The 12,785-nt window shown below is 42.1% G+C and overlaps 1 protein-coding gene and 1 pseudogene across 6 annotated transcripts in view; one reads left to right on the forward strand and one right to left on the reverse strand.

Moving 5' to 3' along the window:
• The window catches only part of SMOC1 (SPARC related modular calcium binding 1), a 176,603-nt gene that overhangs the window by 20,927 nt on the left and 142,891 nt on the right, over nucleotides 1–12,785 (forward strand). The window lies entirely within an intron of this gene.
• LOC100663689 (large ribosomal subunit protein eL42-like) lies at nucleotides 3,787–4,614 on the reverse strand (annotated as a pseudogene).

Consider the following 12,785-nt stretch of genomic DNA (forward strand, 5'->3'; position numbering starts at 1 on the left):
TTACTAACCTAGGCTGCCAGGCTCCAGATCCAGGCTCTTAACCACCATGTTGTAGGCCAGGTGAAGTGCTGGGCGCTAGGGATGCAATCAGGAGCAGGGCAGGATTCATGCGCTTGGCGAGAAAACCAGGCCCTTTTCAATGGCATGCAAGACTAATGATCTGATGTTTGCCTACTTCACCTACCTCACCTCTTGTCAGCTATGTACTGACTACACTTGACTCCCATCCATCTGTCTGTCCACCCATCCATCCATCCAACAATCATTTTTACGGCAACTACTATGTGCCACCCCCACATGTCTGTCAGTTTGTCGTACTGTGGGGGCTTGTGCGGTGCTGTGATGTAGGAAGCTATGCCACCAGTATTCAGATACCAGCAGGGTCACTCATGACAGACAGGTTTCAGCTGAGCTTCCAGACTAAAACAGACTAGGAAGAAGGACCAGTCAGCCTACTTCTGAAAAGCATTAGCCAGTGAAATCCTTATGAAGAGCAGCAGAACATTGTCTGATATAGTGCCGGAAGATGAGCCCCTCAGGTTGGAAGGCACTCAAAAGATGACTGGGGAAGAGCTGCCTCCTCAAAATAGAGTCGACCTTAATAAAGTGGATGGAGTCAAGCTTTCGGGACCTTCGTTTGCTGATGTGGCGTGACTCAAAATGAGAAGAAACAGCTGCAAACATCCATTAATAGTAGGAACATGGAATGCATGAAGTATGAATCTGGGAAAATTGGAAATCATCAAAAACGAAATGGAACACGTAAACATCGATATCCTAGGCATTAGTGAGCTAAAATGGACCGGTATTGGCCATTTTGAATGGGACAATCATATGGTCTACTATGCCAGGAATGAAGAGGAATGGCGTTGAATTCATCGTCAAAAACGACATTTCAAGATCTTTCCTGAAGTACAGTGCTGTCAGTGATAGGAAAATATCCATATGCCTACAAGGAAGACCATTCAATACGACTATTACTCAGATTTACACACCAACTGCTAAAGCCAAAGATGAAGAAATTGAAGATTTTTATCAGCTTCTGCAGTCTGAAATTGATCAAATATGCAATCAGTATGCATTGATAATTACTGGTGGTTGAAATGTGAAAGTTGGAAACAAAGAAGGATCAGTAGTTGGAGAATATGGCCTTGATGATAGAAACGACGCTGGAGATCAAATGATAGAATTTTGCAAGACCAACGACTTCTTCATTGCAAATACCTTTTTTTTACCAACATGAGTGATGACTATACACACGGACCTCACCAGATGAGATGCATAGGTGTCAAATCGACTACATCTGTGGGAAGAGATGATGGAAAAGCGTAATATCATCAGTCAGAACAAGGCCAGGGTCTGACTGGGAATCATACCATCAATTGCTCATATGCAAGTTCAAGTCGAAACTGAAGAAAATTAGAACAAGTCCATGAAAGCCAAAGTATGACTTTGAGTATATCCCACCTGAATTTAGAGACCACCTCAGGAATAGCTTTGACGCGTTGAACACTAATGACTGAAGACTAGATGAGTTATGGAATGACATCAAGGACATCATACATGAAGAAAGAAAAAGGTCATTAAAAAGACAAGAAAGTGAAGACCAAAATGCATGTCAGAAGAGACTCTGAAACTTGCTTTTGAACGTTGAGTAGCTAAAGCAAAAGGAAGAAATGATGAAGTAAAAGTATTTCAAAGGGTGGCTTGCAAAGACAAAGTAGAGTATTATAATGACATGTGCAAAGAACTGCGGATAGAAAACCAAAAGGGAAGAACACGCTCCGCATTTCTCAAGTTGAAAGAACTGAAGAGAAAATTCAAGCTTCGAGTTGCAGTATTGAAGGATTCTACAGGAAAAATATTAAACAACGCAGGAAGCATCAAAAGAAGATGGAAGAAATACACAGAGTCACCATACCAAAAAGAACTGGTCAACATTCAACCATTTCAGGAGGTAGCATATATATCATCAGGAACTGATGGTACCGAAGGAAGAGGTCCAAGCTGCCCCGAAGGCATTGGCGAGAAACGAGGCCCCAGGAATTGAGAAATTTCAACAAATGGATGCAGTGCTGGAAGTGCTCACTTGTGTATGCCAAGAAATTTGGAAGACAGCTACCTGGCCAACTGACTGGAAGAGATCCATATTTATGCCTATTCACAAAAAAGGTGATACAACTGAATGTGGAAATCATTGAACAATATCATTAATATCACACGCAAGTATAATTTTGCTGAAGATCTTTCAAAAGCAACTGCTGCAGTATATTGATAGGGAACTGCCAGAAATTCAGGCTGGATTCAGAAGAGAACCTGGAACCAGGAATATCGTTGCTGATGTCAGATGGATACTGGCTGAAAGCAGAGAATACTGGAAAGATGTTTACCTCTGTTTTATTGACTATGCAAAGGCACTCGACTGTGTGGATCGTAACAAATTATGGATAGCATTTCGAAGAATGGGAATTCCAGAACACTTAATTGTGCTCATGAGAAACCTGTAAATAGATCAAGGGGCAGTCATTGGAACAGAACAAGGAGATACTGTGTGGTTTAAAGTCAAGAAAGGTGTGCGTCATGGTTGTGTCTTTCCACCATGCCTATTCAGTCTGTATGCTGAGCAAATAATCCAAGAAGCTGGAATCTATGAAGAAGAACAGGGCATCAAGGTTGGATGAAGACTCATTAACAACCTATGTTACGAAGATGACACAACCTTGTTTGCTGAAAGTGAGGAGGACTTGAAGCACTTACCAATGAAGATCAAAGACCACAGCATTCAGTATGGATTATATCTCAACATAAAGAAAACAAAAATCCTCACAACTGGACCAATAAGCAACATCATGATAAACTGAGAAAAGATTGAAGTTGCCAAGCATTTCATTTTACTTGGATCTGCAATCAACACCCATGGAAGCATCAGTCAAGAAATCAAAAGATGCATTGCATTGGACAAATCGGCTGCAAAAGACCTCTTTAAAGTGTTGAAAAGCAAGGATACCACCTTGAAGACTAAGGTGCGCCTGACCCAAGCCATGGTATTTTCAATTTCCTCATATGCATGTGAAAGCTGGACAATGAACAGGGAAGAATGAAGAAGAATTGACGCCTTCAAATAGTGGTGTTGGTGAAGAATATTGAATATGCCACGGACTGCCAAAAGAACGAACAAATCTGTCTTGGAAGAAGTACAACCAGAAGGGTACTTGGAAGCAAGGATGGCAAGACTATATCTTACATACTTGGGACATGTTGTCAGGAGGGATCGGTCCCTGGACAAGGGCATCATGCTTGGTAAAGTACAGGGTCAGCGAAAAAGAGGAAGATCCACAATGAGATGGATTGACACAGTGGCTGCAACAATGGGCTCAAGCATAACGATTATAAGCATGGCGTGGGACTGGTGGTGTTTTGTTCTGTAGTACATAGGGTTGCTATGAGTTGGAACCGACTTAAGGGCACCTGACAACAACAACTACACTAAGTGCCACGTACTGTTCAAAGTATTAGGGATGTGGCAGTGGTAAGATAAAGTTCCTGTCCTCGTGGAACTTACTATTCTAATGGAGAAACAGATGAAATGTGTGTGTGTATGTATGTGAGTACATGCAAATACACACAATTATGCATATATTTGCCAATATGTGGAGCCCTGGTGGCAGAGTTGTTAAAAGCTCAGCGGCTAATCAAAAGATCGAATCTTACCAGCCGCTCCTCAGAAACCCTACGGGCAGTTCTACACTGTCTTGTAGGATCGCTAATGGGTTTGGGTTTTTTTGGGGTATGCCAATAGATAAAATTATATGTGAAAAACGTATGTGCAAGCACGTATATTAGCCACGTAGAGTTAAGTGCTATGAAGAAAAATAAAGCAGGGTAAAGGGCTGGACTTCTCTCTGTTCGTGAATAATGATGGGCTGTCCGCTCTGCCTAGGATGATCTCCTTGCAGCTCTTCAGGTGACTGGCCCCTTCTCATCCGCAGGTTTTCTCTTGTCTTCCCCTTTGATAGGATAGTTGGGGAAAACCTATCTAAGCAAGTGTGGCCCATCCCTCCCCAGTTCATCCTTTGTCACTCCATCCCAATTTCTGCTGTCAATAGCCTATCTCTACAACCAGGAATTATCTAGTTAGCTTGTTTTTTTTTTTTGAACATAACCTCCAGATTTTATTGTCTTGATGATAAAACAAGATGAAGTTTAGAACTGGATCACTTGGCCCTTTCTGTTCTTATCTCCTTCTAGTTCAAAACGTTTGCATCTTGTAAAAGCCAGCATTCTCTTAGACGTGCAGTTGAGCTGAACACCTTCAAACTTCAGCACTATCTTCTTTGTAGTTTTAGCCTTCCTCCAAAAAATCGCCTTAGTCTGCTCACCATATCCACTCTACTTCGTGTCATAACGCTAGTTTCCCTGGGCATATAGAGAATCTTTGCCCTTCTACTGTGTCACTTTGTGGGGTTGGTGCTAGCCACACTTCTTACAGAAAGTTTGGCAGGTTTTAGGACTGTTCACCATGTTTGCAGGAGCACTATCAGCACGAAAACCTAGTTAGCTTATTTTCTTTTACTTGTCAGCCTCCCCCCTCTAGAATGGAACCTTGTCTGTCTCGCTCACCTCTCTATCTCCGCGCCTAGAACAAAGAAGGTATGGAATTCATATGTAATAGAATGAAAGAGACATTTACAGCGGTCTAAATAACAGACACGGAAACAAGCAGTTTTCAATTTATGAGACACATGCCCTGATGCAAGCATGTGCAAAGTGCTCTGGGATACAGTGTTGGCTGGAATCACCCTCCTTTGTTAGAAGATGCTATGGACAATGAATAATGACAGGGTAGGGTAGGAGTGTGTGTGTGTGTGTGTGTGTGTGTGTGTGTGTGTGTTCTCAGCTGCAGGAATGGATGTCTTCTCTCTGCATGTGCAGACTGGTTGGCCATTGACAATACAGCAGGCTAAGAGATGATGGGATCTTCAAAGCTCTTGCTGGATCCTGAATTGAGAAAAGACCCCAGATGGGGCTGATGGAGGAGCAAATCTGCCATTCCCAAATCTACTTGCCAAACCACAAATATGAACTTAAGGAAACAGAAAATAGCTCAGTATTGCAATAAACCTGAGATACTCATGTTGAGTAGCAGACTGTTTAGTCATAACTTAATTATCTGATGGAAGGTGTCAAGAAAACAAGCATGTTCTTGCCTATTTCCCATACACAAATGCTCTCCCCTTGTGTTAATTATGAAAAATCCAATAACCAGGTGCCCCTAGTGCTGAAGCACAGTAAGTTGTGTATCTCAGTGAAGACTGAGCCTCCGTCCCTGTGCCCACCACAGCTGATTGGGCTCGTGACCATGTACCACCATGGCCTGGTACAGCCTATGGAATTTTTAGCTGTGCCAGCTTGTAACTGTATGTCATTAGCAAAATGTTGGCCTTTTTTATGAGGACCTGAAACCCAGCCATTAAGAATCTTATTACATTCTGTAGACCTTTATTTCTGCAGGAGTGCATTTCCTAAAGTACAGTCAGTCTGTAGCTCATCTCAGATGCTATAGGATTCAGGAATCTGTATTTCCAAAATGGACTTCTGGTTATTATTAAGCACACTCTAGATTGAGGACACTTCTTTAGGCTAAAGTTGTGGAAGAGAAAGATAATATGGACTGGAAGGACTGGAACCCATGGCCTATGCAACCTGTGTAAATTCTCCTTGCTTTTTCTAGTAGCTACTTACATATGACAAGACAAGCTCCTTTGGAAGGAAGAGAGACTCTTGAAGTCTCTGCCATCTGGCTATCTCAGGTATTACTCTTCATGTTTGAGGACAGAGGAGCATCTTGCTTATGGGTTAGAGCTGTTCCTACTGCTGATATGAAATTGGGAATCTTAGTCTGGCAGCTGCAGTTCTGAAAGGGTGATGTCCAATTCTGTGGACGACCAACTCTTAGGGCCACATGCAACTATTTTATTGTGTAATTAAATTTGAAGTGCGATTTCTTTTCTCAGGCCCTTGTCCCATACTCCGGATATGTCCTGGGATATGAAAAGAAGTGCTACAGTGTAAATTACTAACAGTCCTGGAAGTTCCAAAGAGATGGACTGGTTGGATTGCTGAGGTACATTTGCTTCACTGACCATCTTTGTCTCCTATACCTGAGGGCTTAGGACTTGAAACATGGCTCTTGTTAGGGAGGAGGATTTTGACTCATTTACTCATTCATTCATTCCTTCATTCATTGATGGATGGATGGATTGATTCATTTATTGTTGAGGTTCTGCAGGTTCTGTAGTAAATATACTTAGAATGGAAATACCTGAGGTGGTTTGGGAAATATTAATTTACTAATGGCACAGATCTTCACTGTGGTCCCTAAACCTGCATGCAGTGTTGGCCCAGTTGTTTCCAAGACTTTATGAGTTGGCCTTTGATGGGGCTTGGGAGGCAAGGAGGAAGTTGTGTTTGCATCTGATCCAGAAAAACCACTGAGTTAAAAGACAAAGCATTCTGATTCCTATTGGATGGGGTGTCTTAGGGAACAATTTGACAAATGCCTGAGAAAGGACATTTTTCACCAGACTGAAGAATTGTGCAAGTGCGTGTTGCAAAAGGCTTTGTCCTGTGTCTTTGTTTTTTAAGCACACAACAAGCTACTCAATGGTGCACACACCACCCTGATGGGAAATTGGGACTTGACAACTGGCAAAGTTGCATCATACATTGGAAAAGAGAAGTTCAGTGCATTCTGTGGTGGCAGTGTGCCCTGTCACCACTTTAAGAAGCCTATTGTAGTAAACATCTGTTGTTTTGGTCTGCTTAGCATCCATTCTCTCTTTTCTGGTAAGGGCATTTCTACTTTTCTTTGGGGAACATTCTTCCTCCACTGTTAGTCCCCGTAATTTAAGTGGACTGATCCTACCTCACAGTTCCAGGGTGAGTGTGTGACCCAGGCTTGGTCAATCAGTGAATTCCGTCCTGTGGCTCAGAGATGGTTATGTGACTCAAGCCGCACCAATAGATTCAATTCTAGGACTTTTGGGGACAACTATTGGGAAAAAGAAGCTCAGGGGTAGGTATACTGTGAGGATGTAGGCCTGAGATGGTTGGTGGTTCTTTGATCACTATGAAGGAAAAGTTTGCCTGAGAATAAAGCCACACAGAGCAAAGCAAAGCAAAGCTGAGAGAGGAAAGAGACAGGTTTCTGATAATATATTTTAAGCACTTGGAGCCAGCTATGCTTAAAGCTCCCTTGTACCTACCATTTTTGTGATACATTCCTGTGGTAAATTCTTGTAAATGCTAGTAAATTCTTGTGATAGATTAAATGTGGCTACAGTTTCTTTGTAGTACCTTCCATTAAGAAGTGGAGTCTATTTTCCCATTTCTTGAATCTGAATTGGCCTGTGACTCGCTTTGACTCTGAATGTGGTAGAAGTAACATTGTGTGAGCTCTAGAGACTAGGCCTCAAGGGGCCTTGCAGCTTCTGCCTTCACCTTCTTAGAATACTGCCATGGGATCAAACCATGTAAGGAAGTCAGTCTAGCCTAGTTGAGGATGAGAAGTCATGTGGAGGAGAACTGAGGTGCCTCAGCCAACTGCCAGCACCAACTGCTGAACATGTCAATGAGGCTGTCTTAGACCTTCCAGCCTAATTTGACCCTCCAGCTGAATGTAGCTGCATGAGTGAGCTTAGGGAAAACCAGCAGATTAACTGCCTGGTTAACCCACAGAGTCATAAATTGTTTACTTCAATTCACTAAATTTGGGGGTGGTTGTTACACATCTAGAGAGAGCTGCCACACTTCTCTTTTTTGGCTTAAGTCAGTTTGAATTTGTTTTCAGTCATTAGCAACAGATAAGAGTTCTGACAGATACAGTTATGAGCCTTACCAGAAACATACTTTTGGAGAATTTCTTCCCATTTCTGAATGAAATCGCTGCCTTGATCTATACCTTCACTCGTGGAGTATCTGCATGGGCTTTCTTTAGTGGATCTACTTCTTGCTCATGGCCGTGTAACTTATCTGCACAATAGTGCTACTGTCTCCAAAAGGTTGGGGTTTTCTAAGACATAGACTTGAGAGGAGACCATTCAGCAACTCTTTCTTTACTGGTTGTTTTTAGGTGCCATTGAGTCAGTTCCGACTCATAGCGACCCTATGTACAACAGAATGAAACACTGCCCAGTCCTGTGCCATTCTCACAATCATTGCTGTGTTTGAGCCCATTTTTACTGGTAATTTATACGAATTAAGAAAGACTTGATATTCCTCTATTTATTGGAGAAAGTTCCCATTAAGAAGACTGCTTAAAGGAGTTGGAAGCTCTCTTTTATCAACTTGTCTACATTTGCCTTTGGGGATTCTTAATCTGTCCTGAAAATGCCTAGGAGAAATGGAACGTCAGCTAACTAAAAAAAAAAAAAAAAAGGAAGGTAGAAGAGGCAATGAAAAAACATGGGCCCTGGAGTTAGACATAGGTGGGCTCAACAAATGGCTCTGCTGCCTGCTAGCTGAGGTCCTTGTGCACGTCACCTACCTGTTCGTGACTTGGTTTCCTCATATGTAAAATGCGAGATAATAATACCTACTTCTTGGGGTTGGTGTGACCATTAAATGAGATAATTCATAGGGAGGGTCTGGCTTGAACAGTTGGCAGCCTAGATTTAGCAGTGACCCTTCAACATTGTTCATCTTGTAGGAAGCAGAGCATCACAGAACATCATTTTTTCTCCCTTTATCTCATTTTTAACACTAGAAGAAATCATGCCTTGTTTGGTTTGGAATCAAGATTGTAATAGGTTACCTATGATGAAGGGAATCTTTTTTGATAGTACAAACTCATAGTCATGATGATCAGTATGGTGATAATAATTAAACAAGTTATAACATCTTGTGATAATGCTGTATGTCATATGATGGTGAGAAAGGGTGCTATGGCAAACATAAGACCCACCAACTGCTGTCAAGTTGATTCCTACTCATAACGACCCTATAGGACAGAGTAGAACTGCCCCAAAGGATTTCCAAGCCTGTAAATCTTTATGGAAGCAGACCACCACATCTTTCTCCTATGGAGAGGCTGGTGGGTTTGAACTGTTGACTTTTTGGTTAGCAGCCAAGTGCTCGAAACACTGCTCCACTAGAGCTTCTTAAACGTAGGACAGCATGGCTAATATTCTTATTGGAGCAAAATCAAAGAAGCATCACCTGACCTAGGTACTTAACACTGAATAGGAGTTTCAAAGGCAGAAGTTAGACAGGAATTTCCAGGTAAAGGAAATAGCATGTGCAAAGGCATGGAAAAATGAAAGACAATGGTATGTTCTAGAGACTGTAAGAAGTTCAGTATAATGTGATGTAGGGTGACTGTGGGGAATAGAAGGAGTGAGGGGTGACCATCATGAGGGACCACACAACTACATGCTAAGGAGTTTGGACTTGGTGCTTTAATTAGGGGAGCATCATTGAAGAATTTTAGGCAGAAGAATGACATGATTAATGTTTTAGAAAGATGAGGCAGTGAGAGATTTGGAGAGGTCCAAGACTGGATGTTTGGGGACCAGTTAAGAACTAATTGTAAAAGTCCATCTAGAGATGATGATAAGTTAATTTAAAATAATTGCAATGATACTAGGGTTGGAGAGAAGTACTAAAAGTATTGAACAGGCAGCATTGCTAGGAGTTCGTGGCCATTTGGATGCGGAAGGATGAGGCCGAAATCAGTAACCAGTTGCTGTCGAATTCACGCTGACTTATGGAAACCCACGTGTATCAGAGTAGAACTGTGCTCCACAGGGTTTTCATTGGCTGATTGACATCATGCTTGGCAAAGTACAGAGTCAGTGGAAAAGAGGAAGATCCTCAATGAGGTGGATTGACACAGTGCCTGCAACAATGAACTCAAGCATAACAATGATTGTAATGATAGCTCAGGACTGGGCAGTGTTTCTTTCTGTTGTGCATGGGGTCGCTATGAGTCAGAACTAACTCGATGGCACCTAACAACAACAGCAATAACAACAACAACAACAATTTTTTGGAAGTAGATCATCTTCCTAGTTCATCTTACTGGAAGCTTGCTGAAACCTGTTCAGCATCATAGCAACATACAAGTCTCCACTGACAGACTCGTGGTGGCTGTGCTTGAGGTGCACTGGCCAGGAATTGAGCCTGGGTCTCCCACATGGGAGGCAAGAATTCTACCACTGGGGGTGGTAATATGTGGAGATGGTGAGACCAGCAGCTACTCAGATGTCCTAGGCAACTGGACTAGGGCTTTACATGTTGTTGGCAGGAGTAAACTGGCAGCAAACACAGTTCTTAGGCATTAATAATACTATTTCAGAAACTCAATGGAACAACCCCATTTTCTCTTGTAATTGACCATGGGTCAAGAGATCCTTCTCTCTTGGGTTAAGAGCCCAGATTTTGAGTTGACTCTGGTCTAAAGGCAGGATGCCTCTCATTTGGTGATATTCAGTGAAAATGGATTGGATAAGATGGAAAACAGAAGACAGGAGTTAAAACTGAACCATAAGTACAGTAGGTGAGTGATGGCATGGTCAGTAAAAATGGTATTGTGTTCTTGACGTGGTTAAGTTCACAGTGGATTCCATGTCAGAAAAAATAGGTTACAAGTAGGTTAGTATGTATGGTAGGGTCTCATTCTGTAAATACTAAATATGCATAGAAAAGGGGTGCATACCAAAATGTTAATAATTTCCTCTGGCTGGGAGGGTTATGGAAATTTTTATTTTCCTTGTTTAAAAGGAAGATGTGTTCCTTGTGTGTATCAATAAAATTAGCAAAAATGAAGCAGCCACCAAATCTGCTCATTTCAAACATGAAAGTTGCCCCATAAATATTGTACAGTTATCTATCAAGTAGGCAAGTCTGTGGCCAGCACCTTTTCCGAGGTTTCACACCCTTGGATGAGGCCATTTTGTGATGACTGCTGCTTTACAGGGTGGTGTGAACAAGGACAGGGCTTCACGGGATTTCAGCAGACTCTGGCCACTGGATACGCTGTGCTTAAATGCAGTTAGACCCTGTGAAGCTGCTAGCCAGGATGAGGAGAGCCTGGGCCTCCGCATCCACTTTGCCTTCCTTCTCATTTGGCTTCTGTCCTGTTTTTGTGAAAAATATGTATATCTTGGACGCGTCTCTAATTCTGACCGTGCTTTGGGTTCTGCGGGTGCCATGCTGGCCTTCTGGTGCCCTCTGAGGTTCTTCCTGTTAGGCTAGAAAAGGAGACCATGCTGGGTTATTGTGGTAACCTTCTCAGGTACAATTAGGACTTAAGGTGGTATGGGCTAGAAAAGGTGCCGGGAAGTTGTTTCTCTGTTTTATCTTTCCTTCTCCTTTTCTTTTAATGCTACAGTGTGCATATGTGTCTGTGCGTGCACGCATTTGTGCATATGCGCTTTGTATGGTGATGGATTGGGTTGCTCGCTGTACAAGTTTATCTCTTTGTCTTCCTAGACTCTGGTCTCCCTGAGGGCGGGGACTCTCTATTACTAACTACCTCAAAAGAACTCAGAAGGCAGTGACCTGCCTTAAATCTCTATATTTCCAGGGCCCAGCACAGTATCACATACTGAATAATTATCTGTTGATAATGATACCCATCAGCATTTCATTATAAATATGTGAATTTTCTGTGTCCCTTAATCATTAAAGCACCATGATTCCAACTCATGGTGACTTCATGTGTGTCAGAATGGAACTGTGCTCCACAGGGTTTTTAACGGCTGTTTTTTCAGAAGTAGATTGCCAAGTCTTTCTTCCAAGGCACCTCTGGGTGGACTCAAACCTCAGCATTTCAGTTAGCAGCCAAGCACGTTAACCTGTTTGTACCATCCAGTGACTTCTCCTGAGTCATAGTGCATGTTTACTCTATCTACTCCTTAATTTTACTTTGACTAGTTTGTGAAATATTGCCTTATGGCCTGAGTATGCAACAAACTGTATCTGAGAGCAGGGGTTGGCTGAGCTCTTCCCTAGTAGTGGTAAACTTCTCTAACTAAATACATTCCCTCTGATGGACTTGACTTTGACTTTACAGAGTGATACACTGAATGCTGACTTAGGAAGTTCACACTGTAGTGCCTAGGTATTGGAAAACTTGGCCGGAAGGGAGACGGCTTTCAGTTTCGAGTGTAGCATTGGGAAAGTACGATTTCTGGCAAGGACTTATAAAAAGCTTTTCAAAACTCTGACTGTATCTTTAATGAATGTCTAGTCTCTTATTTTTTGAAGAGCTGTTTTCCATTGGAAAACAATCTTAGGTTTTAAGTTATCCTGTATAAAGTTTCCAGAAAGTGTCAGGTTATTTTCCAAGGGCACCCTAGGAGGGAGGAGCAATTAAAGCACTGAAAACACTTTTTAAAAATCTGTTTTCTGATGGACATTGATCATTTCATTTGTTTTTCATCAATTCTTGGGCCCCAAAAGAATCTCAACTGGGTGTGAATGAAGACTGAGGGAATGAGAGAGCAGAGGTTATAAATCTAATGCTGCCTCTGAACAAGACTCCACTTGATCATTAGTCAAAGTGACACAACTGGAAACCAAATTTCTTTTTCTTTACTCATATCATTCACGCCTCTGAATCAGGCTTCCTAGCCTGGGAGCAGATGGTTTCTCCTGGCCTCTGGTCATTTGCCTGTGCTTCCTGTGTTGGCTTAGATTTTTAGATTTATGTGGGGTAATTCCAGATACTGGACATTACCTAGGGGAAAGAAAGGCTAGAATTTAAGCACATTTTATGAGTCAAG

This window comes from Loxodonta africana, chromosome 10 (genome assembly GCF_030014295.1).
Source record: "Loxodonta africana isolate mLoxAfr1 chromosome 10, mLoxAfr1.hap2, whole genome shotgun sequence".
NCBI classification, from domain to species: Eukaryota; Metazoa; Chordata; class Mammalia; order Proboscidea; family Elephantidae; genus Loxodonta; species Loxodonta africana.